This window comes from Mustela erminea, chromosome 1 (genome assembly GCF_009829155.1).
Source record: "Mustela erminea isolate mMusErm1 chromosome 1, mMusErm1.Pri, whole genome shotgun sequence".
In the NCBI taxonomy this organism is placed as follows: domain Eukaryota; kingdom Metazoa; phylum Chordata; class Mammalia; order Carnivora; family Mustelidae; genus Mustela; species Mustela erminea.
In genome coordinates this window covers 97604293-97629390 of record NC_045614.1, presented here as the reverse complement: position 1 = coordinate 97629390, position 25098 = coordinate 97604293, and the positions used below count along the sequence as shown (strand labels likewise).

Sequence of the window (25098 nt, the reverse complement as noted above, 5' to 3'; positions counted from 1 at the left end):
CTTTAGGGACCTTGGAGACTTTAGGTAATTAAAGGCCACCTTGCTGCTGGCTTCCAGCAATGCAGATTGTTTTTGTCGCAGTTGGTAGTTGGGCCATTGTGAGTCATGCAGCGAAAAGGGAAAGCTTGAGAGCAAGACAGAGGAGCATCTGGAGGGGGCAGACTCTCTAAGGGCTCAGTATTGGTTGACATTTTCAGAGTCAGCTATTTGAATTTTGTTTCCTGGCAAAACCCATCAACCTAGAAAATCTGGTTTCCTCATCACATTCTATAACTGAGTTATGTGAAGATCGAACAAGTTATATCAGCTAGTGCAGGGCTGGGCATATAGTAAATTCTCAATAAATAGTTATTAATATAATATGATTAGATTATCATATTATAATAAATTGTTAGTTGTTTGGTTCGTGGAGAAACATCAATGGACTTCCCACAACGCCAGACACAGTGCTCAGCGTTGGGGATTCCAAGGACATGCTGTCCTTGCAGATTCTTGAGGTTCCCAATGACAGATGAAACCCAGGCTTGGAAGAAATACTTCAGCAACCAGAAGCCTTGGACATGGTATGAGATGTGAGTTCAAAGCCACCTTGTAGTATGAAGAGAGGTGGTGACAACAGCCAGTGGTTGCGTCAATTCCTCCTCAAGCACCCACTTGAGCCGCTCTTAGGAGTTCTTCAGGGAATAAAAGACAGTAGGTACCTTGAGGATATGTCTCTTATCTAGAGACTGGATTAACACACAGCAGATAATAGTTGAATTTCACATATACTGGGCCCATCCAAACCATATTGGACATGGCTTGTGAGGATGAAGTCAGTTGACAATTCTTTTAAAAGTCAAGAAATAGAAGAAGCCATGAAAGGGAAAACATGGGTAGGAGGGTCTGTGAGACACCTCTCTGGGCCACCTCAGTTCTGAGTACCATCTCAACACAGGGGTCTGGCCCTGTGTTGGCCACACCTGCCATCGTGGTAAGTAACTCTGCACGGTCCCCCTAGCTGCTGCTCTTTGAAGGACTTCCCAAAGGCACAACGCAACAGCCCCTCACCTGTTGTGGGGGTGTCTCTGATGCGTAAGGCACAGTGGGACAAACAGCATCTACACACAACGGGGATGAACACTCCTGGGGCAGACTCTGGTCCGTGGGAGAGAGGTGCCAGTGGACAAATTCTTCTCCCTTGCTCACCTCACATAAGACACAGCGAGGCACATGAGCGGCTCAGTCAGTTGGGCATCTGCCTTCAGCTTAGGTCATGATCCCGGAGTTCCAGGATCGAGTCCCGAGTCGGGCTTTCTGCTCAGTTGGGGGTGTCTGCTTCTCCCTTTGCCTCTGCTCCTTCTCTTGCTCATTGTCTCTCTTTCTCTCTGGGTCTCTCTCTCTCAAATAAATAAATAAAATCTTATTTAAAAAAAAAAAAGACACAGTGGTTCATTATTACTAGCTAATACTTCTTAGGAAGAATAATCAGCTGAACTTGATCACAAGCAGTTGTTGCTTGATACCATCCCTTTTCTATGGATGTCCCTCTGTCCTTCCCCTGCTCCCCTTTCCCACGCTCTCATTCTCTGGGCTTGTGCTCCTTATTAGAAAGGAAAGGCTCCTATGCTTTTGCCTCAGGCTTTGCTCTCCAGGGACTCAAGCTAAGGCAGAAAGTGAAGATAAAGTCTAGGCGGGCAGGTGTGTGGCTTGTCCCCTAAATACACGCAGCGGAGGTCTACGCTTCATTGGTGGGGCAGCAGCTGGTTCCAAGCTGGGTAGCAGCCAATGTGAAGAAAAACTTGAGGAGTCATGCTGTCTTACCACTCCCGCAAAATGAAAAGATTCTTTTTGTTACAGAGAAGCAGAGCTTTTTCTCCTGTGGAGTCCAGACAGAGATCTCTCTTGTGGGTTCTCACATGGAAGCACTGTGTGATTCAGAGATCACTGTCCTCAACCACAACCTTAAAAATGTCCTCATTTATAACTCAAATGGTGAGTTTTGGAGGCTGACTCCTCTAACACCCTTCAACATGGCCCGAAAGGGTACCACTCAGATGTCCTCCAGAGAAAGCCTGGAGCTAGGAAGATTGTATAGTGCGTGGGTAACGCACGGCTTTCCATGCGACTCCCAGTTCTGCCACCAGCTACCTGTGTGACCGCAGTAAATCAAACTCCCTAAGCCTCTCTTTCTTCATCTGTCAAATGGGTCATGATACGGATAAATAAAATAATGCATGAAGAGTGCTCAATATGACACTCGGTACACAGTGAGTGTCCAGTAGAAATTACTATTGATCACCCTGTTCTGAGATGGGCTCTGGAAGGAAGTCCACATACAACGTGGTTCTCTGGAGGTCTGCTTGAATTCATAGCTAAGTGTCAAGTATTTTGAGGCGTAGCCTTTTTTTTTTTTTTTTTTAAACCACTGAGGGTCTCCTTTTGATTTTAAACATTTCAGGCTTTACAAGAGTTGTTTTAGTATTCATGGTCTGAGAGAATAATACAATGACTTAAGGCTACTATTTATGTGAATCTATGATTTTATTAATGATTAGAGCATTTGAAACCCAACAAGCGTACAGAGACTATGTGTGCAAAGTCGCTGGCAGGGCAATGTATTCAAAGACCCCTCAATCTAACACAGGCTTTCATGCTTTGGGCATCCCCGAGCCTGAGATCTGCTCATCTTTTGATCTTTCAGTCACTGTGGAGAATTACCCAAGTCTAGGCTCTTTTGCTTGTCTGCTTTTACTGGCTACAAATGCCAGCACAAAACACAGAAAGGAAGTGCAGGCAAAAGAATATTGGGAAGGTCTAGCGTAATCACAGGATTTCCTAAAAAAAAGAGGCTCCAATTTCTCGTTTCTTGCCCCCTTCTTTCCTTCCCTCGGTCCCTTCTTCCTTCCTCCTTCGTTCCCCACCTGTCTCCCACTTCTTATTTCCTTCTACAAATACCTTGTGCCAGTGACCATGCTATGGCTGGAAAGTCCGGGTACCCACGGCAGTGAGGTTCCTGCCCTCACAAATAAGGCTACCAGTTTGTGGGAAGAGAAATAATAAATGGATGATCATAGAAACTACTATAGATTTTAGGTTGTGACGGATGTTCTGAAGGAAGAGCACACAAAGGGGCTGTTTTTATAGTGGGTCCCGTAGTCGGGTCTGGGAAGGTTTGCTGACAGCAGGCAGAGAGTCCCTGGTGGAGAGTGAGTCTATGGCCGAAGCTCCTTCTCTGACTGCTGTGATGGCTGTTGTGATTCACCGCTGCGGGGCGGCCAGCCTTCACAGATGTGGGCACGAGCCCCTGGGCCTCTCCAGGGGGCCATGTACCGTCATGGAGAGGGTTTTGGAGAGACCCATGCAGGGGCCGTGTGGTTTCCGACAAACCTGCTCAGTACTCTGAGCCTTAAGCATCCTGTCTGTGAAATGGGGTAATGATTCCACTTTGCAGACTGCTCTATGATTAGAAGAGTGAATGCAGGCAAAGCCCCTAGAGCAGATTCTAGCCCCGAGGCTCAACAGTGTTCATTCCTTTGACCCTCTTCTCCCCCTGTCTGCTGTCTTATAGCATGGTAATGTCATCCAGGCAATGTCATCCATCCATCCATTCATCTAGGGAAAGAACTTTGCCAAGTGCTTCTGTGGGACCCCTGCCAAACCTAGCTCAGTGCCTAGTACAAGGCAGCTGTGCACGGTAGGTGCTGCTCATAGAACATGGGACTGCAGAAGTCAACTTGCCACATTGCCCTCGGGTTCCATGACTAATGCTCTAGTTACGAGAACAGCACGGCTGAGCTTCCAAACAAACCCTGTAATGCATGTAAATGATTCTCCACCATCCTAAATAATAACACAGATTTAATTAAAAACACTTTAAAGACATCCTTTCAAAGCCTCGGCCCAACCCTCTGTTCCTTTATCAGACTCACAATTTGCTGACTGGAGTGTGATTTTTGCTGAAACCTCTGAATGGCAAATCACATTTTCATCCTGAAGTGTCAGAGATAAAGCCATGTGAGAGAATGGAATAATTAAAGGCCAAAGAGGTAAACCCAGCTAGGAGTGCGATCTGAAAACATGAGGGAGCCAACGATGTTCACAGACCTTTTTTTTTTCCTTTCCTTTTGCTGATTAAACCAAAGGTCTCAGCTGTAAATTAGAACCATGTTCTCCTGAAATATTAATCTTAGTCTTAAGTTAAAACAAAAATCCATGCTTGATTGTAGCAATTCAAACTGCTGGTAAATGTCCTTGGCAGATGCAAGTTTGGTCTGTCAAATTCTTTGTGCATTGTTCCTTACATGATAGGAGCCCCAAGCTTCCAGTTGGGGCTGCCAAGAGGCAGGGAACCCCTGGTCGAGAGTGAGCTCAGGGACATGCCTCCCTCCTCCGGCTGGCATGATGGACAGTGTGATTCACAGCTGTGAGTAAGGGGTCACAGATGTAGACACAAGCCCCTGGGTCTCTCCAGGAGGCAGTGAGCTGTCTGGGAAGGGCACAGGGTTTTGGAAGGACCCATTCAGAAGCTATATGGCTTAGGACAAGCATCGTCAGTGTTCTGAGCCTCAAAACTCCTGTCTGTGAAATGGGGGTAATGAGTTTACCTAGAGACCCCTGAACTCTTCCCCACCTCTGTTCAACTTCATCCATCCATCCTTGCATCCAGCATCTACTTGCTGGGCCCCCGACATGAAAGCAGGTGCTGCTCTCTGCTGCTGAGAGGGACACAGCAGGAAGACAGACAGATCAGCTTTCTGCTCTCATGGGGGGAGATCACATAACCACATCCATAGACATTTCCAGAAGGTAAGCCAATTGTCCATATTGATATCCATCCAACCAAATTTCCTAACCAAGGTCTCCCAGTTGCTGAGGGAAGTGACTGGCTTTTCCTGAGGGGGTAAGAGGTATCTCTGGTGTTTCCCCCATATTCCTTCCAGGTGCTGAGCACAAATCCCAAATACAGTCCACACTCAGGATAAGTGAGTTCAATCAAGACAACTGCTCTGGGGCTCCTCAAGGACAGAGGACAAGGTGCCTGTGAACAAAGCATTCCACATTAGTTTTAGTTCAGTTAACCAGCATTTTCTGAGCCCCACTCAGTTCCCAAATATTGTGCAGGTGCTTCTGCTGGGTAGACAACAGGCAGGACCTCTTCCGGGCCCACTGCAGGAGATGCTGCCCAGGGCTTCCTAGGCGGGGGTACCGTCCATGTTCCACCCCCTAGCAGTACGCAAGCTTCTAGCCCTTCTCCACTCCTGTCCCACCTGCCAATTGCCTTTTTCTTTGCTTTCTTTGCTTCTCTTCTCATTCTGGTAGAAGCATGTTAAGTGCTCATTATCTGGTGGCCAGGGCTGGCTCTCTGGGATGCTGGTGCTGTGTGAGCTGGACCGGCAGCCCCAGTGCAAGGGGGACAGTGGCATCCAGACAACGTGTCTGCACCAGGCAGTGGGCCTGTGGCCTTCATGATGTCTTTGGAAGGATCAGTGAGGCAAGGGGACTGAGGGGACAAGAGGCAGTAGGGGTGGCAAACCGGCGAGAAACAGAGACACAGAAAGACAGATTAACACTTGACTCTGCTTGTGATAGAAAGTATATTTTTCAAGATTTTAAGTGGCCCATTGTGCTTTACTCCTCAGATAAAAAGCCTGAAGTGTGTTAGGGACAAATGACCTGCTGGGGGTTAAGACTGCTAAAATCTTATTAAACGAACAGGCTTTAAATGTTCTGCTCCTCTCTCCCTAGACAAGCCACTGATTGATGACACACAGAAACAGAGTGTAATGAGGAAGGGCCCCTGGCTTCTTTATTCGCCCACCCGGGAGCCCCCTAGACACCGCAGCCAGGCAGGCTGGGCCATGGGACATCTGCGAGGTGTGGGGTTGGCCCCATGGAAACTGAGCCGAGGGTGGTGCCAGTGTTCAGCCCATGACACTGCCTAGTGAACAGATTGTCCATGACCTAGAGGTGGGAAGTCACAGGATCCTGTTGTCAAAGGCAATAGCCTGTTAGAACACAGTCATAAGGAGTGGGCCACCTTATGCCTGGTCATGGGTACAGGGCAGTGGGGATGAGAGACTCCTCTGTGGCTCAGCCTCAAAGTTCTGGAACAGAAATAAGGGGAAACCTCCCAGTTCAGGTGGCAAGGGTTTCCTTAGTGTTGCCCACTAGCTGCTGCTTCTAGGGATGGGTATCTAACATGCAGGCACCGAGGGGCCATTCAGCCCAGGCTCCTGTGGGAATGGGTCCTTCCTCCATCTCTGTGGAGGTGGGCTGTGCCCAGAGACAGTGTGGCTGGTGTGGAGCCCGGATGTTCTGTAGAGCAAGGCTGCAGTGTGTCCCTGCTCCCGCTGGTGTGCTGGGCTGAGCCGCAGAAGGAAACTAAGTCTTGAAGAAAGACTTAAATCTTCCATGCCTTTAGACTGCGCTGAGTCAGGGCATACGCCAAGAAGGAACTTCTGTAATGGGAGCAAAGATCTCAAATGCTCTCTAGCAGAGAAGCCCCAGAGCAGTATGTAATGTCCAGGGAAGGCTACAGTTAGACGCCTGGGGCAACTCAGCTAGCTGGGGAAGGCTTGGGGAAGGCTTCTCACTGACTCCTTAACGCAGATAGCCTGAAGGCAGAGCTACCCCAGACAGATGTGCTGTGTTACTGTGTTTAATCCTCCCAGCCCAAAGGGCTGAATTATTCTGCCCCCAAGCTACAGATGGGGAAACTGAGGCACAGCAAGCTTAGTTAACTTTCCCAAGGCCACACAGCCAGTAGTGGTGGATCCGGGATTCCAAACTGGGAAGTCAGGTCAGGTTCCAAAATCTATGTGTTTTTTTTTGTTTGTTAGTTTTGTTTTTCAAAGATTTTATTTATTTTTTTGACAGACAGAGATTACAAGTAGCAGAGAGGCAGTCAGAGAGAGGAGGAAGCAGGCTCCCTGCTGAGCAGAAAGCCCGATGCGGGGCTCGATCCCAGGACCCTGGGATCATGACCTGTGCCAAAGGCAGAAGCTTTAACCCACTGAGCCACCCAGGTGCCCCCAAAATCTATGCGTTTAACCATTAAACCAGGTTACCATTCAGAGTCAAGTATACCAGAGGGGATGGCCTCCTATTTCTAAAAAGTCCTGAATTCTAGAATCCTCCAGAGGAGATTCACACTGGTTAAGCCAAGACTGATCTCTAATGTGGCCAAAAAGGCAAAAGTCAGGACAAAGTTTAAACAGTGTAATTTATTATCACCTTGCATGAATTAGGTGTGTTCTGCATTTGTCTACTGCTCCTTAGCCCACCTTACAGATGAGGATGGAGGGGGCTTGGAGGGGTTGGGTCACATCCCTGTATTCCCACTGCTGGAGGGTTGTCATGGTAAGATGTGAACGTGAGGTCTTCTGCTCAAAGCCCATGCTCTCCCTTCTACATGCGTTCCTCTGTCCTCATGAAGCTTTCCATCTTCTCCAAGTGTACCACATGTACAGCCTTCCTTCTTCCATAAGTGTGTGAACCAAAAGCCTCATCTGTCACTTGGGAAAGGGGCTGCCGGCCTCAGGAGGCCCCCCGGCCAGCTGTGCCAATTTACACTTGCCACCAGCTGCCCAGATGTACACCCCTGCCTAACTCAGCATCCTCATTCAAACAAAGCAACTTCGCTCTTTGGCTTTGTTAAGAATGAATTAATTTTCTTTTCATTTATAAACTTATCATATCTGCTTTCCTGTTGCCAACCCCTTTAACTAACTCCTGACCTGGGCTCTCTGCTCCCACAGACTAACCACCTATATCTGTCCAGGACCCACTACCTCCCTGGAAAAAGAGGGTTGGTTTGGTTGAATTCTCTGCTGTTACATTTACTGGGCAGCTGGCCGAGGGCAAGTGGTTTTTACCACCTTCCACCTGAGGAACACGGCAGTGGTGGCAGAAGGAGTTACCTGAAGTACGGGGTGGGGGTGGGGCATGGATGCCATGGAAAGTGCACAGCAAGGGGCCAGGCCTTGTACAGGCTCCCGGCCTGCAGTTCCAACCAGCCCGAAGGAGTCAGTCCTGTCCTGAGTCCTCAGCTGGGCTGGTGGGCGGTAGGTGTTCTTCCCCAGCACCTTGTCCACGCCAAGCCTTCTGCTGCCCCCTGGGCCGGTGAGGTCACCCTTCCCTGCCAGTCTGCTATATTCCCCTCTTTCCCCACCCTGATCACCAGACTCTGATGACCTCTGTCTCCCATGAAGCACTAAGCTCCTTCAGGGTCTAGACTGAGCTCCACTCTCATCCCGGCCCCCAACAAAGTCTCCAACAGACAATGGCCCTCTACACGTAGTGCTTCCTTTTATGATACTTCTTACCATAACGTCAGTCAAGATGCACAAAGCCACATGAACCAAGTTTAGAATGCGAACAAGTATTACAGAGGGAGCATCCTTCTAGCCACACCCCAGCAGAGCAAGAACTCACCCAGTGGCCCAGACTGTGGCTCACGCGTCTCCACGGCACTCTTGCTCCAGGGAGGCCCCGCTCTCCTCACCTCTATAAGCTTCCCTTCTCTACAGCTGGATCACCCTAATCTGTGCCTCTACACATTGTAGTTTCTTTCCGTTAAAAAAACTAGTTTGTTCCACTTAAAAGTCTTTTTTAAATCCACACATTGCTCCTTTTCCTTACAATTTAACTGTCAAAAAGCCCTGGACATTTGACCTACTGAGTTTCCCTCCCTGGGTTTTGTTAATTGCATACTCGTGTGGAGTTGAAAATATTGAGCTCTGCCCTGGTATTTCCCACAAAGAGGCAACTGGATCCAGGCTCTGAGTAGTCATTTTCCACCCTATGCTTCTTCAGGAAACCCTGGTTTCTTTAAGTACCAACGATATTTTAAGACCACAATGTGGAAAATCAGAGCGACCTATCATAATTCTCTGTTCACCACAATATCAGCTCCCACCAGATCAGTGCCTGGTATGGAGGGGCAGAAAATTTAAAAAAAGAAAGGAAAGAAGGAAGGAGGTGGGGGGGAGAGAAAGGAAGGAAGGAAGGAAAAAGACAAGCCTATTCCAGGTACAGTCTTTCTATCTGTCTATTTATGTGTCCATGCATATGTGTGATCATGCATATAAATTATGAGAGTGCTGGTCCCCCCAACCACATTTCCACGGGTCGAACTTCCTGCCTGCCATTTACTATACCAGCTAATCCTTACAACCACCCCTAAGCTGCTCAAAAGCATCCTCATTTCACAGAGAAGGAAGCTGAGACTCAGAGACGGAAAGTGAGGCACTGGAGGTCACACAGACTGTAAGGGGCTGAGTTGAGCAGCAAACTCAGGTCTGAGACACACCAAAGCCTCTGTGTCCTTCACAGTTCCTTGAGGGATATTTGCTCTTGAAACACAAGTTTGTTCACTTTAAAATTTAATCTTGATTAAAGTTTGTTGTTGAATGACTGAACAACCGAACGCCTGACTTTAGGCGGCAGAATGCAGACACAGCCCAGCTCCACACTCTCCTCCACAATGGTCTGCTTTTCTCCTACTTTTTTTTTTTTTTTGGTTCCCAATGTGACATATTTTTGCTAGATATGGCAGAGGGATATTTTTAGTATTATGGAATAAAAGTGCAGGTATATTTTTGTTCTTGGCCTATGGGGCTCATTTTATTTGTATGTTTACAGCTGCAAACATAAGTGGGTGGTATTATAATTCTTTAAGCAACTCAAGTCTTAATTCACATTCGTACCCTGACTAGGGGCTCACTTTTTATTTGAGTCTAGGGAATAGGTATAAGACTATCTTTTTGCTTTGAGCCCACAGAGCTGCAGCTTTGTGTCTGTTTGTATTTGTCATGGTAATGAACCCTTTGACAGAGTTGTATCCAGTGGAAAGACATGCAACCCTCTTGGCAGGAGCAGACCACACTGTAAGACTGACCCCAAGCTCTCAGTTTCCAGGGCAGCCGAAACAGGACAAGAACTCCATGGCATCTAACATTTCATGTAATGTCAAGAAGCAGGTGCTAGATGTAGGACTCTCTTGCCCATGAGCACATGGGAAGTTACCCCCTGTCTGCCAGAGAGTAAAGGTGGGTAGGCGCATGGGATCAGTGCAGGGATGTCCGTCCCTACACTGTTCTCTGTCTTCATCTCAGACACTGGAGTCAAGACAGCATTGGAAAGTATGACAACTCATCCCAGCTGATAAAGAGGGCAGAAGGCCAAACTAGGTTTTGCATGTCTAATTAGCCTAGAAGATTATAAGGAATTTGGGAAGCCTCCACGGGGCCATTCTTAGAAGCTGGTTTGGCTCTTGAAGGTAAAATGTCCAAAAAGCCAAGAGGTGGGACATGAGCTGTTAAGGAAATGTCAAATAAATATGGGACACTCTTGGTGCAAATGAGGGGTCATTTCTGAGATCTCTGTGGATTTCCCAATTCATGAATACTATTTATAATTTCCCTCTTAACCTCTAACTTATGGCTAAAATTTCTATGCTAGCAGACCTCTTTGCTCTATTCACTTCCATGACAAGCATAAACAATTTCAACAACGAGTGATATTCTGTTTAAAAAGGGAAAGAAGGAGCTGTACTCCATCCTAAGGAGGCTGATTGTATAGAAGATACACACAGACAGGCCTGGGATGCCCTAGGACCTTAGTTTCACACTGTTTTAATCAGGTATGGCAAGACACACATACACAGAAGTGTCCGTCATGAAAGAAGAAGTGTTTACATTCACAGATCCCTAGAAACTGGAGGTACCACGCCACGCAGGGCTCCATGTGGAGGCACTGGAGTGGGTCGGGAGGCAGAGGGAGTGAGAACTGTGGGCAGGATGCTTCATTGTGGTTTTGTGGGAAGGAATGGGCAAAGCTATAAGCAAGCTGAGCAGGTTCAGGATTGGATAGTTTGAATAATTTCAGTGGGTGAGATGTCCAGTACCTGGCCCTGGGATGATTTAGGGCAGGCAGATAATGTCCTGGACTGAAGGAGTCCAATAAAAGGAGGCAGATGGAAATATGGACTTAGGATTGGTTGCAAAGGCATGCTGGTTGACAAGTGATTTACTATTTCTAGGAATGGGCTAATACTGCAAGAGAAAGTCCCTCCTTGGGTCTACAAAGCCCCAAGATCCGACACACACAGAGACAAAGTTGATGCCATCGCTTTCAGCTCCAAGAACAGCAAATTCCACCTTGCTTTCTGTTCCTACGTGCCTAGGTCACTCTCTACACTGCTCAAACTCGACATCTGTTGGTTCTCTTGCTTACTTTCTGAAATCTAAACATCATAATTTTGTCTCCAGGCCCCCTAGAACCCTGTTTCATGGCAAGAAACCCTACATTCTTAAATATTGTATCCAATTCCAATTCAGGGTTGGGAGGAGAAACTGGGTCCTCCTTCATCATTCATGCCACCTCTCAAGCACTCACCTTGAACACTGTCTAGAAATTACAGATTCAACTTCTCTATTCCTAGTGGCTCATCTACCAATAAATGTTCTTTGCCATTGTCATAACTTTGTCCAATTTTTCAAAAGATTTTATTTATTTATTTATTTTTGAGAAAGAGAGAGATAGCAAGAGAGAGCACAGATAGCGAGGAGAAGGAGAAGCAGGCTCCCTACTGAGCAGGGAGCCCGATGTGGGACTCAATCCTAGGACCCTGGGATCATGATTTGAGCCGAAGGCAGACGCTTAACTGACTGAGCCACCCAGGTGCCCCGGACCATTAAATAAAAATCTACTTCAAGAAAGCTATACCATCCTAAGCTTGCATTTTTCTCCCCCTGTGTATCCCTCTAACTTCATTGTCCGCAACCTAAAATAGGCCTTCCTTCAGTGCATCTTCAACTATCAGTATACTTGAAGTTAACACTGTCAACACTCCACAGAAACCGTGAGAACCATGGGGTGGTGTAACTCTACCCTTATCATTTGTGGTTATCTATTATGGTTATGTATTTGACATCTACATATGTCATATGCCCTCAATACACTGCTATAATTGTTAAATTAAAAGTCATGGGCATTTAAAGAAATTAAGTAGGAAGGGAAGATAGTCTTTTATATTTACCCACATATTTACTATTTCTAATGCTCATCTTTCCTTCTTAGAGGTCTATTTCCCCATCTGATACCATTTCCTTTCTCCCTTACAGACTGCCTTTGTCATCCTATTGTCTTTTGGTCTCTTGTCATTTCCAATAAAATGTCAACTGCATTCGTATTGTTTTTCTCCCACAGGTAATGTGTTTTTTTTTTTTCTCTTTTTCTGTGGATGCTTTCAAAATTTTCTCGTTTTGCTTTTTAACACGTTGAGAATAGTGTGACTAGGTGTGGTTTGCTTTGTATTTCTTCAATTTGGAGCTTATTTATCTCAGTCAACCTTTAAGATGATGTTTTATATGAAATTTGGAAAAAAAATTTAACTATCATTTCTTCAATTAATTTTTTTGTGTCCCATTCATTCACTCTTGTCCTTTGGTTCTTTTCAGACTTTTTTTTTCCTCTCCTCTCTTCTCTTCCCTCTCTCTCTTCTCCCTCTGGCTCTAGATTTAAAGAAGTCTTATGCTCTTATTTCTTCTTCATCTTGGATAATCTCTTTTGATTTCCCTTCAAGTTCATTAACTCTTTCTTCTTCTATCTTCTATCAGCCAAGCCCATCCTTTTGCTTTAGATTTTGTATTTTCCACTCTAGATTTTACATTTGTGTGTAGTTTCTATGTCTTTGCTGAGATTCCCTATCTGTTCACTCATTATGACAGTCTTTAAAGTTTTTAAATACATTTAAAATAGTTGCTTTAAGATTATTTTCTGCTAATTCCTATATCTGTGTCATCTCAGGGTCTGTTTCTCTTAAATGATTTTACCCTGGACCTTCAGTCATGTTTTTATGTTTCCTCACAGGTCTAATAACTTATATTTCACACAGAAAACTGTTCATTATACATTGTAGAAACTCTGGATTATCTTATATTTCTCTGAGAATATTTATTTTTGTTAAATCACTGAATGATCACCTTGTACTTATAAAGTTTGATCTTATACTATATATATGAATACATCTATTTAGGTTTACCCTTAATACTGGGCCAGTCCCTTAATCTCAGCATATAATATTTATTCATGTCTCTCCTGGTATTTTATTTGAAAACTCTAGGTGTTTAACCTGGTCCTTCAAACTTGGAGGAATTTTAAAATTTGTCTCCTTTGAAGTAGCTAATAGTTAAAATCTCTACTCAATTTTTCAGTCTTTCCTGTTGCTGCTTTTCACTGAGTTCTTAAGTCTCCCCTATGTGTACACAGTCTGGGGACATCCAAGGATTTAAGAGATTTGAAGGAAGTTTATATTCCAATTTTGGAATCTCTTCCTACGGATCCCTCCTTTCTGGTATCACGCTCTTGAGAGTTAAGAGAGTGCCAATATCACTTTGTGTCCTCAGAAGGGGCCATTTCTCAATTTTTATTTTTGGTATCTTTACTGAGGTATGATTTACATATCATAAAATTCATTCATTTAAGTGTACTAGTCAATGATTTTTTAAAATTTTTATTTATTTATTTTTTTAAATTTATTTTCAGCGTAACAGTATTCATTGTTTTTGCACCACACCCAGTGTTCCATGCAATCCGTGCCCTCTCCAATACCCACCACCTGGTTCCCCCAACCTCCCACCCTCGACCCCTTCAAAACCCTCAGATTGTTAGTCAATGATTTTTAATAAATTTATAGTTGTGCAATGATCATCAAAGTCTAGTTTTAGAACATTGCCTCAGAGATATCTGTGCCCATTTGTAGTTAATTCCTGCTCCCATCCCAAGCCCTAGAAAACTAGCGATGGGCTGTCTACAAAATTGTCTTTTTATTGGTATTTCATTTAAATGAAGTCATGCAATATATAGTCTTTATTGCCTAGTTTCTTTGATGTAACACTGTATTTTTGAAATTCACCCATGTTGTATGAATCAATGGCTTGTTCCTTTTTATTGCTGAATGTAAGTCCATGTATGGATATCCAATAAGTTATTCATTCATTCATCTGTTAAAGGTCATAGTATTTTTTTTCTTTCTTTTCTGGAAGCATTTTTTCAAAGTTCTTCAGACAATACATTGCCAAACTAATGCTTATAGGTCAGTGGACTAGTGTTTAGGAACCACAGAAAGGATCCATTTTTTTAACTTAATAAGCATGTATTGAACACATATTTGTATCAGACACTGTGTTAAAGATTAAAGAAGTAAATAAGAATGATATCCTAGCATAGAGGAGGAAATGAACCACAAACAAATAAGTGTAAGAAAGTATGAAAACTGCTGTGGGAGACTTCTGGGGCCTCCATGGAAATAAGATCAGTTCTCTATGGGAGAGGGAGTTACAGGAAAGTCTTTATCAAAGATGTGATCCTTGAGTATGATCTGAAAAGATAAATAGATAATTGTTGACAGTGTAAATGACTTGTCTGTCCATGACACACTCAGTTTTATTCTTCAGGGCCATGCAGGTAAGTGCATGCATCGTGTGGTCCCATCTGCCTGTGCCTGAGAATCATTTGAATGGAAACATTCCTGTGAGTTCCTGCTAAGATGGAAATATGGAGAGATCTAATGGAGACCTGGAAGACACCCAGTTCTTCCAAGTTATGCAAATACTTCTCAACAAGATCATGGAAACACATAATGGAAAAGAACATGGAGCTTTGGAGAATGATAAACTTGGTCCAACACCTTAACCAAATTGTTTCATCTTTCAGGGCCTCAATTTCAGTATCTATTAAACTGACATAAGAAATAACTTCAAAAGTAATCCTGTCGTTTAGATTTAATGCATGGAAATCAATGAGTGTAGGGATTGGCCTCTCAAAAAAAAGCTAGCTTTCTCTCTTTTCCACAGATGTGATAGGCACCCAAAGCTACAAGGAGTTAATGCAAACACCTTTGTTTTTAGCCTTATTTGTCTTTAGACTTCCATTTCTATTGCCTCCAGAAAGCTACCATCTTCTAAGTAAGCCAGGGATGTAGTAGTTGTTTCATAATGAGGCCTTGCTTCCTTCTAAATATGCGCTGATTGTCAAGGTGATGGAGGAGGTTCATTATTTAAAGGCATAATTAAAGGGCACTTCCTTTAGCTAACTAATGAGCAGTAAGTGCAGCAATATTTGCATGTTTAGTCATTAAAGATAGAAACAGATGATGCATAGGGGATTGGAGAGAGCAGGGAAGGTAAGGCAGATTCAACTCAATGCTGGGCTTCCAGGGTCACTGCTGTGCAAGACCTCCTCCTCGGAGGGTCTTACCTGAGAACTCAGCTCCACTGACTTCTCTTATTTTTGGGGATGAACAGTCCTCTCCTCACTGTGCCTCAGGGGCAAGCTGATCTTTACTTTAAAAGATGCTAAATCATGATTCTTCCTAAGCTGAGCTTGGGATGTTCTCCTGGATGGAAAACCCTTGCCCTGTTCTCAACACATAGGTATCAGCACAGATAATGGGTTATTCTTGTCATCCTGGGTATTCACTAAAGTTGCAAACTCCTCCAAGTCAACACTGGTGCCTTCTACCCTCTTAGAGTATGTTTATTTTAAGATCATATTTAAGGGTTTTTTCCCCATGTATTTGGTAAGACATGTGGAAAATACGTGCTATGTCTCTCATGCTTCATCCATATCCTGGATGTTATGCTTGAATTGCATGATTTTTGTTAGAATTAAAAAAAAAAAAAAAGTGCCTGGCACAAGTAAGCAGTGAAGTGATGCTGGTTCCAATTCTCCTTGTCGCTACATAGGGACCTCACAGTGACCAGTGATTTTACCTCATTTCTCTTAAATGAGGGGTTAGCATTAGAATTTGCCATTTTATATTAGCATTCAGCTTTGTCAATTTCTTGTCTTTCCATAGTGTAGAAGTGACAGAGAAAAATATCTCTCCTATAATGAATTCAGACATTTGGGGTTGATGCCAAGGAGGAGCCTCCCGCCCCTCCCACTGGCACCAGTCCCTGAAGCGGTCTGGAAAGACAGGAGCACAGAGCAGCCAGGGAAGTGACCAAGTTAATGCTGCTTCCAAACGGGACCACCCCAAGGCTCAAGCACCTTAATTTATTATTGAAAAGCTGATTTGATTTACGAAGCATTTCTAGTTGTGTTGACAGTAGTTCCTTCTTTTTAACAATAGAATGAGAGACACTGACTTTGAATACGCATTCTGGGATGTCTACAGAAAAAAACCCAACCATTGCCTCTAGGCAGATGTACCAGCCAGAACACAAATAATCATTTCATGGGAGCAAAAGGAATTGCTGAGCAGCTGTTTATGGGGGAAGAGAGATCAGAGAGGAGCCAGGTCTGCCAGCGAAGGGAGGAATATAGAGAATACGTACCCTATCTGATAGTTTATTTATTTCTTTTTTAAAGATTTTATTTGTTCATTTGTCAGAGAGGGAGAAGGAGATAGTACAAGCAGGGGGAGTAGCAGACAGAGGGAGAAGCAGGATCCTTGCTGAGCAGGGAGCCTGATGTAGGACCCGATCCCAGGACCCTGGAATCGGGATCTGGGCTGAAGGCAGATGCTTCACTGACTAAGCCACCCAGGCATCCTGATTCGTGTAAATTTAACAGTTACATAGCCATCAACCTTCAGCCCAGATGAGGGAGTAGGGGAAGCCAGGGAGATCATGGCAGACAGGAGAATGACATTCCTATAGCTTGAGATTCGACAAGAGTTAGGCTTCTCCCTTAGCACAGGATCAACAGAAGGAAAAGTAAAGAAAATTCTTTGGGTAGTAATGGAAATCCAAAAAAGCTGAAAAATCAGCCCTTCAAGCAAATGGCTCCAGACATATTGATAAATGCCTATGAAAACCCCCAGCGAGTTTGCGGACACTATGTCCACAATAAGACACAGATGGCATGATGAGCTTGTCATCAGATCTCACCCCCAGTTAGGTAGACAACCCACCCACTAACATTCGGCAGCCCTAATCCGTGTGTCGCTAAGCTGCTCTCCCTCCCTCTTGTTCACTCCATTCTGGTCTCCTGATAAGTTCCTCCATCTGGTCCTGCTTCTGGCTCTGGAACTCTGCAGGTATCTCTCATCCTTTCCTTCCCCAAGCTCACAGCAGGCCCTTGTGGGCTCGCTTCTGTCTATAGGTCAGAGACCTTACCTGTGTTATAGGGGTGAGTAGAGCAGAGAGTTCATCTGGGAGGTGGTTCCAGGGAGGAAGAAAGAAGTGGGAAGGCTGAGTCAGGGAAGTGGGCGAGCCAGGACACGGAGTTGGGGGGTAGGGGGTTAGGGAAGGGTTGTCCACTTGGTGGCTGCAGCAGTGGGGGCCTGTTGCATCTGTGCCCTGGGGCAAGGGGGGCTCCCCAGGCTGGTTTTGGACTGTGCTCCCCTCTTATCTCGGAACATGGCCTGGGGCAGAACACTGAAAAGCACCGTGGGGGCAGGGTGAGCCCCAGGGGGACTCCTGGGGAAACCAGTGACTGTGCGTTGGGGGCAGGCAGGCACCATCCAGAGACTCTCATTGGTGTAACAGTTCTGTCACCTTTCAGCTTCCAGGGAGCCTCTGTCAAGAGACAGTGGATTTCCTAGGTTTGCTTTAGCATTTCCAGAAGCAAGCAGAGAGGCCTAAGTGCTTCTTCCCTGAAAGCAGAGAAGGTGCCTTTTCCACTTGTCATGGCTGGTGAGGGGCCACCTGAAGCTAGAAGAAGAATACCGTGTGGAGCAGAAGAAGAGGTGAAATCTGCCCCTTGGGGATCCTCCAGAAGAGGCTTGTGGGAAGCGAGCTCTGGGTGGGAAGCGAGGAGTGGACTTCAATGACAGCATTAAAATGGTACCTCTCCCTCCCTCTCCCTCCCAGGGTCACATTTTTCTAGGGTACAGAGGCACCCCTGCAAGGATTGAGCAGAGTCTCTGGGTCTGCCTGGAAAGCCCGGGCCAGGGTCACCTCAGTAAACGTGGGGATGTGAGAGGTGACTGCATCTAGGGCCTGGGGCAGCTCACGGCCTTGCCAAGTCTCATGAGGGATGTACTGGCGTCCCTTCACTGTTAGAACAAATCACTACAGACATGGTTACGAACTTATTATCATACGGTTTGGGAGGGCAGAAGGCTGAACCGAGTTTCAGTGGACTAAAATCAAGGTCCTGGTAGGGCCACCTTCCTTCTGGAGGCTCTAAGAGCAGAACCTGTTTCTCGGTCTTCTTCTTCTTTTTTTTTTTTTTAAGCTCAGAGAGGCTGCCACGTTGCTTGGCTCAAGGTCCCACGTCCCTGTGATCTCTGCTTCCTTTGTCACATCTTCTCTGACTCTAACCCTCCTGTCTTCTTCCTGCTGGGACCTGTTTGACTGTATCAGACCCTTCTGGACAATGACCTTATTTTAGGATCTTCAATTTAATCACCCTTTTGTCATGGGGGATAAGATAATCATAGGTTTCTAGGATTAGGGGGGTGCACATCTTTGGGAGCCATTATTCTGTCCATCACAAGTAGCTGACAGGAGAGTGAGGAGCCCAGCTGAGGGATCATGGCATAGGGTGCTCTGGGCCAGCTGTGAAGTGGGGACCCAGGCCAGGCTGCAAGTCAGCCATGGACCAGGCCTTCTGCAGAGGGCACATGGCTCAGGCAGTGGGCTGGAGGGGCAGCTGCTGGTGTGTTGTTTCCTCTGTAAAGAAAACAGAACCAATGCACTAAGTGTGTCAGAAGCCACTTTTCCAGGGAGCAGGCAATCCAGTCACTGCACAGTCCTGACCCGAGAGGACTGAGACTGTCCAGTGTGGGTGGTAGGACACTTCTCTGCCATCCCCAGGAGGCCACAGAAGCCAGCTCTCCATGAGGGTCTAGAGAGGAGACAGGGAGAGGGACTCTAAGAGAAGGGGCTTGTCTGGGGCCCTTGTATATTATAGAGAGAAAGACAGGGGAGAGTATCTGTGACCCTCCCCACATCCATTTTTCATTCAGAACAGCCTTGCAAGTTGGTGTATTAGGAAAAGTCATTTGGGATCCTGTCTAAGAGAGAGAGAAAGAAAAAAAAAAAAAAAGAGGTTCCGAACATTCTAACATTCTTTCCCCTCCGTTTAGGACACATGTTCCAGAAGGAGCACAGGTGTCACTGAAGGCGTTGTGTGGGCAGAACGGTGAGTGGGTGGCCACTGCGTTAGAGAAAACACAGCTAGTGAGTCCAAGAATTCGTCTTTAATGGCAGAATGAGAGTGCTGACAAAGCCCGATTACTCTGCTCATTAAGAGGACTGGTCTGGATTGGACCGACCATTCTCCAATTAACTCCTTGGCACTCGGCTCTAATAATGATTGAACTAAGCCATTTGACTCCCAGTGTGGCTGAAGAGCAGATGTGGGCAAACTGACTGCTTCCTTCTGACATTCATCCTCACTAGGAATGAAGGATTTATTCACTTGTAGCTTCTTGCAGGAGCTCCAGAATTCCATGCACGTGGAAAGGACCTGACCAGCAGAGGCTCCAGTCCAAGACAAATGGGAGCCTTTGGCTCAAATCCTGGCCTTGGCATCCTTTCTGGGGAGACCTGGGCCTGTGCCTACTGTCTCCTTTGTGTAGAAAGAAGCAAGACGACCACTACCAGGTGCCTGGGTCTGGCGCTTCTGCCCCACTTGCCCCTGCCCTTTCCTCCAGGTGTGGGGGGGCGTGCTTCCTTTCCCCCACCACTGGAAGCCCAGCACTCTTCTCTTTGGAGGCTGGGGGCTGGTGCTAGAACAGGAGGGGACTCACAAAGAACATGTGGGCCTCATTCAAGAAGATCCAAACCTCTCAAATAGACATGTTCTGGTGAGGTTTTCCCATGTGAAAATCATAGCGTTTTGTTGTTCTTTATCAGTAGTCTCAAACTGGTGACAGAGTATGAAGGTAGACAGCAGAACATTTGTCAAGTCTGATGGTGGATGGTTTTAAATGAGAAAATACTCAACATGGGGAGGCTTTACATCAAAATCTGATTCGCACTTCTGCCCAGTTGGAAAGGCAGCCCAAGGCCTGGGTTCTTGGATGGCCTAGAGTCCTGTGGTGGCTGAGTTGCAGGGAGGACATACCTTCACCCAGCCAGGCATCTTCCCTCATTCTCCCCACCCCAGTAACTAGGATCGGGGCTCCTGCAGGAGAGTGCTCTCGAGGGCCTACAAACCGGGCAGGTCCGTGTCCTCTCTCTCTGGTGACTGTTAGGAGCTCTGGCACGGAGACAGCAGTGGCCAGCAGAATGACTCTCCCTCCTGCATCTTGCCCTCATTGCAGTTTTTCAAAGACACATTTTTTTTTTTCCTTGTTTGAGCTGGGAGCCCGTGTCCTCTTGCTGGTCGATTGAGGCTGTCAGTCAAGCCCTGTCTCCCAGTAGGGGAACAGGCTGTGAAGCATCAGCAGGTTCGCCTCCCAGCACCGAGTAGTCCGAAGGGAAGATTGTTAGAATCTGTGACAATGAGTCAACCACATCCAAATAATGGTAGAGCCAGGAGGGGTTGCAAATTAAGAAGGCTTTCCTGTGTGAGCTGGCGGCTGGGAGTTAGTTCTTTTCTGCTCCTGTCCGGGTTTGCACATGACTAGCAGCAGGCTCGAGGGATTTGCATTAGCAGATCATAAGTAAAAATCCCATTAAAATGACATTCTCATCATTAGGATCCCTTTAGTGAGGCGCTCTGGATTGTCAGGGACATTTCCCAAAGTGGCCCAATAATGGACTCACCTGGTGGTCTGTCCCCTCTGGCAGTGACTTTCTGAGGTGTGGGGCAGAGGGGCTGGGCTGCCGGAAGCACACAGCTTCTCTGTGGCAACAGTTTCCCTCCCTGGGAATGCTCCTGAAGAGTTTTGTGCATTCCGTGCCCTGGTTGCAATGCCCATGAGCAATCTATGTCGAGTGCTTGAGCTCCTGGTCTGGCCGTGGGGAAAGGAAAGAGGGGACCCGCTTCGATGCAGCCCCTGCCACTGGCCTGAGCTGTATTTACTTAAATTTGATCAAATTTATGAAGGTCATACTCTCATTATTCATGTTTACCCATCTCTAAATTCTCCTTGAAAAATAAAATTCTTTGACGATAGTCCATTCTTTTGGGGATGAAGGACCAACTCAGTCACATGATGTGAAAAGCCTCTTGGGTTTTAATTGACACCTGCTCCTCTAAACACGTGTCCTAATACCAAAGTGCCAAAGTGACCCCCTTCCACCCCATCCCTATGGTCTGCCACACCAGAAACCCCCACCTCCTGAAGCTGGACGTCCTCCTCACCTCTCTACCATCTTGGTTCCTCACTCCCTGTCACTGAGCCCTTGGCGCTCTGTTCAGGGAATGTCCCCTCTCAGGGGCTTTTCCAGACCCTTCTGCCCAGGTCCCTGTTAGTGTCTCTAGAAGGGCTCCCACAGACTCCCCACACCTGGCCCTTGCCCTCTGCCCTAGCACATATCAATGTAAATTGCTTCTGTGTTTGTTTGTCCCGTGATCGTGGGGCTGATTCAGCAGATGATCCCGGGTACCAAGCACAAAGCCTGGCACACAGTTTTTGTTCAGCATAAACTGCTGACCAAAGAACTAGATGAAGTCCCATTAGGCATTACAACATTCATTATGCTGCTGGGAACTCCAAGGTGGGTCAGTAGACTGGCTTGAGTCCTTTCTGGCCCAGGTCAGAAAGTTCTACGATAATTACAGAGTCATTACTTGCCAAAAACAGTAAAATCTTTGGAATTAGGTATAAAGATAAAAGCTTAACAACATTTGAGATCCACAGAGTAAAAAATGGCAAAATTTTAGAATTTTAAAATGCTGCATAAAATGAATCAAAAGATCAATTAATCACCAGGAGATTTTAAAAGGTCTCTGGATTTTTCTTCTCTCTTTCCCCCTCTCCCTCCTGTCATCTCTTTCTTCTTTTGATCTTGACATCCACTTGCTGTTATGCAAACATTTATTGGGCACCAATTGTATGCTCAGGGCGATAATATGCACTGAGGAGCTGGAGAGAGTAAGACACAGTACAGCCTCTCAGGAGATCAGCACAAAGGGAGCAGAAAGGCAAGATAAGTGGATTACTAGGGTACAGCAAGCATCAGGATAGAGTTCTGAATGGAGTCTGGGGAGATGTAAGCCACTCAGGGGGGTGATCCAGGGTGGTTTCCTAGGGGAGGAGACGTTATCAAGTATGTGCATTCTGAACACTAAGGGATTTACATCCAAGAAACTTCAGGAAGGTTCTGTCTACACAGCTGAATAAGGGAGAGAAAGGTCTATGGCTGAGGCTTCTTATCTCCAATAAGTAGCCTTTAAGTTTTTCTAATGTTAATTTTTTTTAGTAAAGAACTCTATCGACTGAATTGTGTCCACAGCCCTGTTTATACATTGAAGCACGATCACTCAATGTGACTGTATTTAGAGACAGGACCTTAGGAGGTGGTCAAGGTTAAAGGAGGTAATAAGAGTAGGGCCCTAAGGTGATATCTCAATGTGGTTTTTTTTTCTATTTTTTTAAATTTATTTTTTATTTATTTTCAGCATAACAGTATTCATTATTTTTTCACCACACCCAGTGCTCCATGCAATCCGTAAAAAAAAAAAAAAAAACCACATTGAGATATCACCTTACACCAGTTAGAATGGCCAAAATTAGCAAGACGGGAAACACATGTGTTGGAGAGCATGTGGATAAAGGGGAACCCTCTTCCACTGTTGGTGGGAATGCAAGTTGGTGCAGCCTCTTTGGAGAACAGTGTGGAGATTCCTCAAGAAATTAAAAATAGAACTTCCCTATGACCCTGCAATTGCACTACTGGGTATTTACCCCAAAGATACAGATGTTGTGAAAAGAAGGGCCATCTGTATCCCAATGTTCATAGCAGCAATGGCTACGGTCGCCAAACTGTGGAAAGAACCAAGATGCCCTTCAACGGACGAATGGATAAGGAAGATGTGGTCCATATACACTATGGAGTATTATGCCTCCATCAGAAGGGATGAATACCCAACTTTTGTAGCAACATGGACAGGACTGGAAGAGATTATGCTGAGTGAAATAAGTCAAGCAGAGAGAATCAATTATCATATGGTTTCACTTATTTGTGGAGCATAACAAATACCATGGAGGACAGGGGTGTTAGAGAGGAGAAGGGAGTTGGGGTAAATTGGAAGGGGAGGTGAACCATGAGAGACTATGGACTCTGAAAAACAATCTGATGGGTTTGAAGTGGCGGGGGGGTGGGAGGTCGGGGTACCAGTTGGTGGGTATTATAGAGGGCACGGATTGCATGGAGCACTAGGTGAGGTGCAAAAATAATGAATACCGTTATGCTGAAAATAAATAAAAAATAAATTAAAAAAATAAAAAAGAGTAGGGCCCTAATCCCATAGGGCCTTAGAAAAAGCAGAACAGGTATCTCAGTGTGTGAGCTCTCTCTCTCTCTTTCTCTCTGTCTGCCCTGTGAGAATACAGTGAAAAGATGGTTGTCTACAGGCCAGAAAGCAGGCCCTCACTGGGGAGCTGAACCAGCTGGCACCTTGATCTTGGACTTCCCAGCCCAGAACTGTGAGATATCCATGTGTGTTGTCTAAGCCCCCACAGGCTGTGGTACTCTGTTAAGGCAGCCCCAGCTGACGGAGACAAGGAAGAAGAGCTTAAGTGAAGTGAAGATTTGATGGTTTCATGGAGTTTCAACAAGACTATAAACATTTTTCATCTCAGTGATAATTCTGATCTCTAAATTTAAAAATATTTAAAAATTAGAAGTGAAAACATTTTAAACAAACATTTGCAAGCTCACCAAAGAAGCAGCAGAGCATCATGAAAAAGGGTAGGTCGGGGCCGTGGTTTGCTGTGTAACCTTGGTCAGGTCATGATACTATGATCCCCACCTCATTTCATCCACTGGGTAAGCCCGGGGGCAGAGGTGAGGGTGAGCTCAGGGGCAGTGTGCCTGGTACAGAGCAGACGCCGATGAATGAGATTGGGGTGATCAGGAAGGTTTTCAGTGAACCTCAGCTCATCCGTAAATTCACCACTTTGGGAACAGATTTCAGAATTCCTAGAGTCATTCTATCTTTATCTGTAAAACCAAATTCCTTCCTCCCCTATTTTTAATTCCAAACCCTGTGACTTCATTTGCCTGTATCAGTACTTCTCAATCCCATTTTAGCAAACGCCACAGGGCATGTGTAATTATCCTGGCCAGTATAGCAATGTTCTTATTAAAACCCCTCACAATATGGGATTTATTTTAATTCATCTCAATTTGTATTATGTATTTAAATATATCCCATATAAGCCATATGGCACTTCAGAAGGTAGCTGAGAGGTTGCTGGGAAATCAAATAAGCAATGTCAAGATTTCACAATTTCTGCAATACCCAGAATTCCTAATTCAGAGGAACATATACTAATCCAGATGCCATATTTGCAAAACCCCAGGCTCCAGCAAGGTGGAATTTACTGGGACTAGATCAGGCAGTTGCCACTGGGCTTCCTCAAACATCTTCCCATCGGCTTCGCACCCTTGACCTTGTCACATCGCCCGAAGTTCCAGCATTGAGAGATTCCCTGAGGTTAATGAATGTATCTTTTAAAGAGCATATGTCTGTGTTTCCGTGTGGATGAAAGAGGGCAGCTATCATTCTCATCCCAATGTAAATGAGTTCCTTCTGGAATGCTTCCCGGCAGCACTCTCTGAAACTAGCCCTACCCAGGGCCTGGGTAGATGCCCGTAAGAAAGAAAGAGAAGGGGAAGGATTCTGGAACATTCAGCCCTAGACAAGGTGATGCAGGCAGCACACAGAGTGGGTTTTAGGGGAAACCTGAGGTCCCCAGAAGCAAAGGAGGGGTGCCAGACAGTAAGACCACGGAAGGAGCATCATCTCATCTGCCTCATGAAGTAGCCCTGTCCCACAGTCCCCTTCCCTGTCAGCCAGCATCCTCCCCTGGATAGTTTAAAGCCATTTCTAAAAATTCATGTGTGCCCTCCCCTCCACCTCCTCACCCCCAGTTCCCATCTAAATGAAGGCCAGCGCTCGGCTTCTGCACAGAGCCTTCCTCAGCGGCACCACCCCCCAGAGAAGTGACCACCACCTCCTCAGTCTCAGCCCTGGAAAACGTTTGCAGACAGATGCTTCAAAGCCTTTCACTCCAACCAGACACTTCATTTGTCATTGACA

General features: G+C 45.7%; 1 protein-coding gene across 1 annotated transcript in view; it reads right to left on the bottom strand.

The window, feature by feature from the left end:
* The window catches only part of CLSTN2 (calsyntenin 2), a 608204-nt gene that overhangs the window by 74087 nt on the left and 509019 nt on the right, over positions 1 to 25098 (bottom strand). The gene's annotated exons all lie outside the window — the stretch shown is intronic.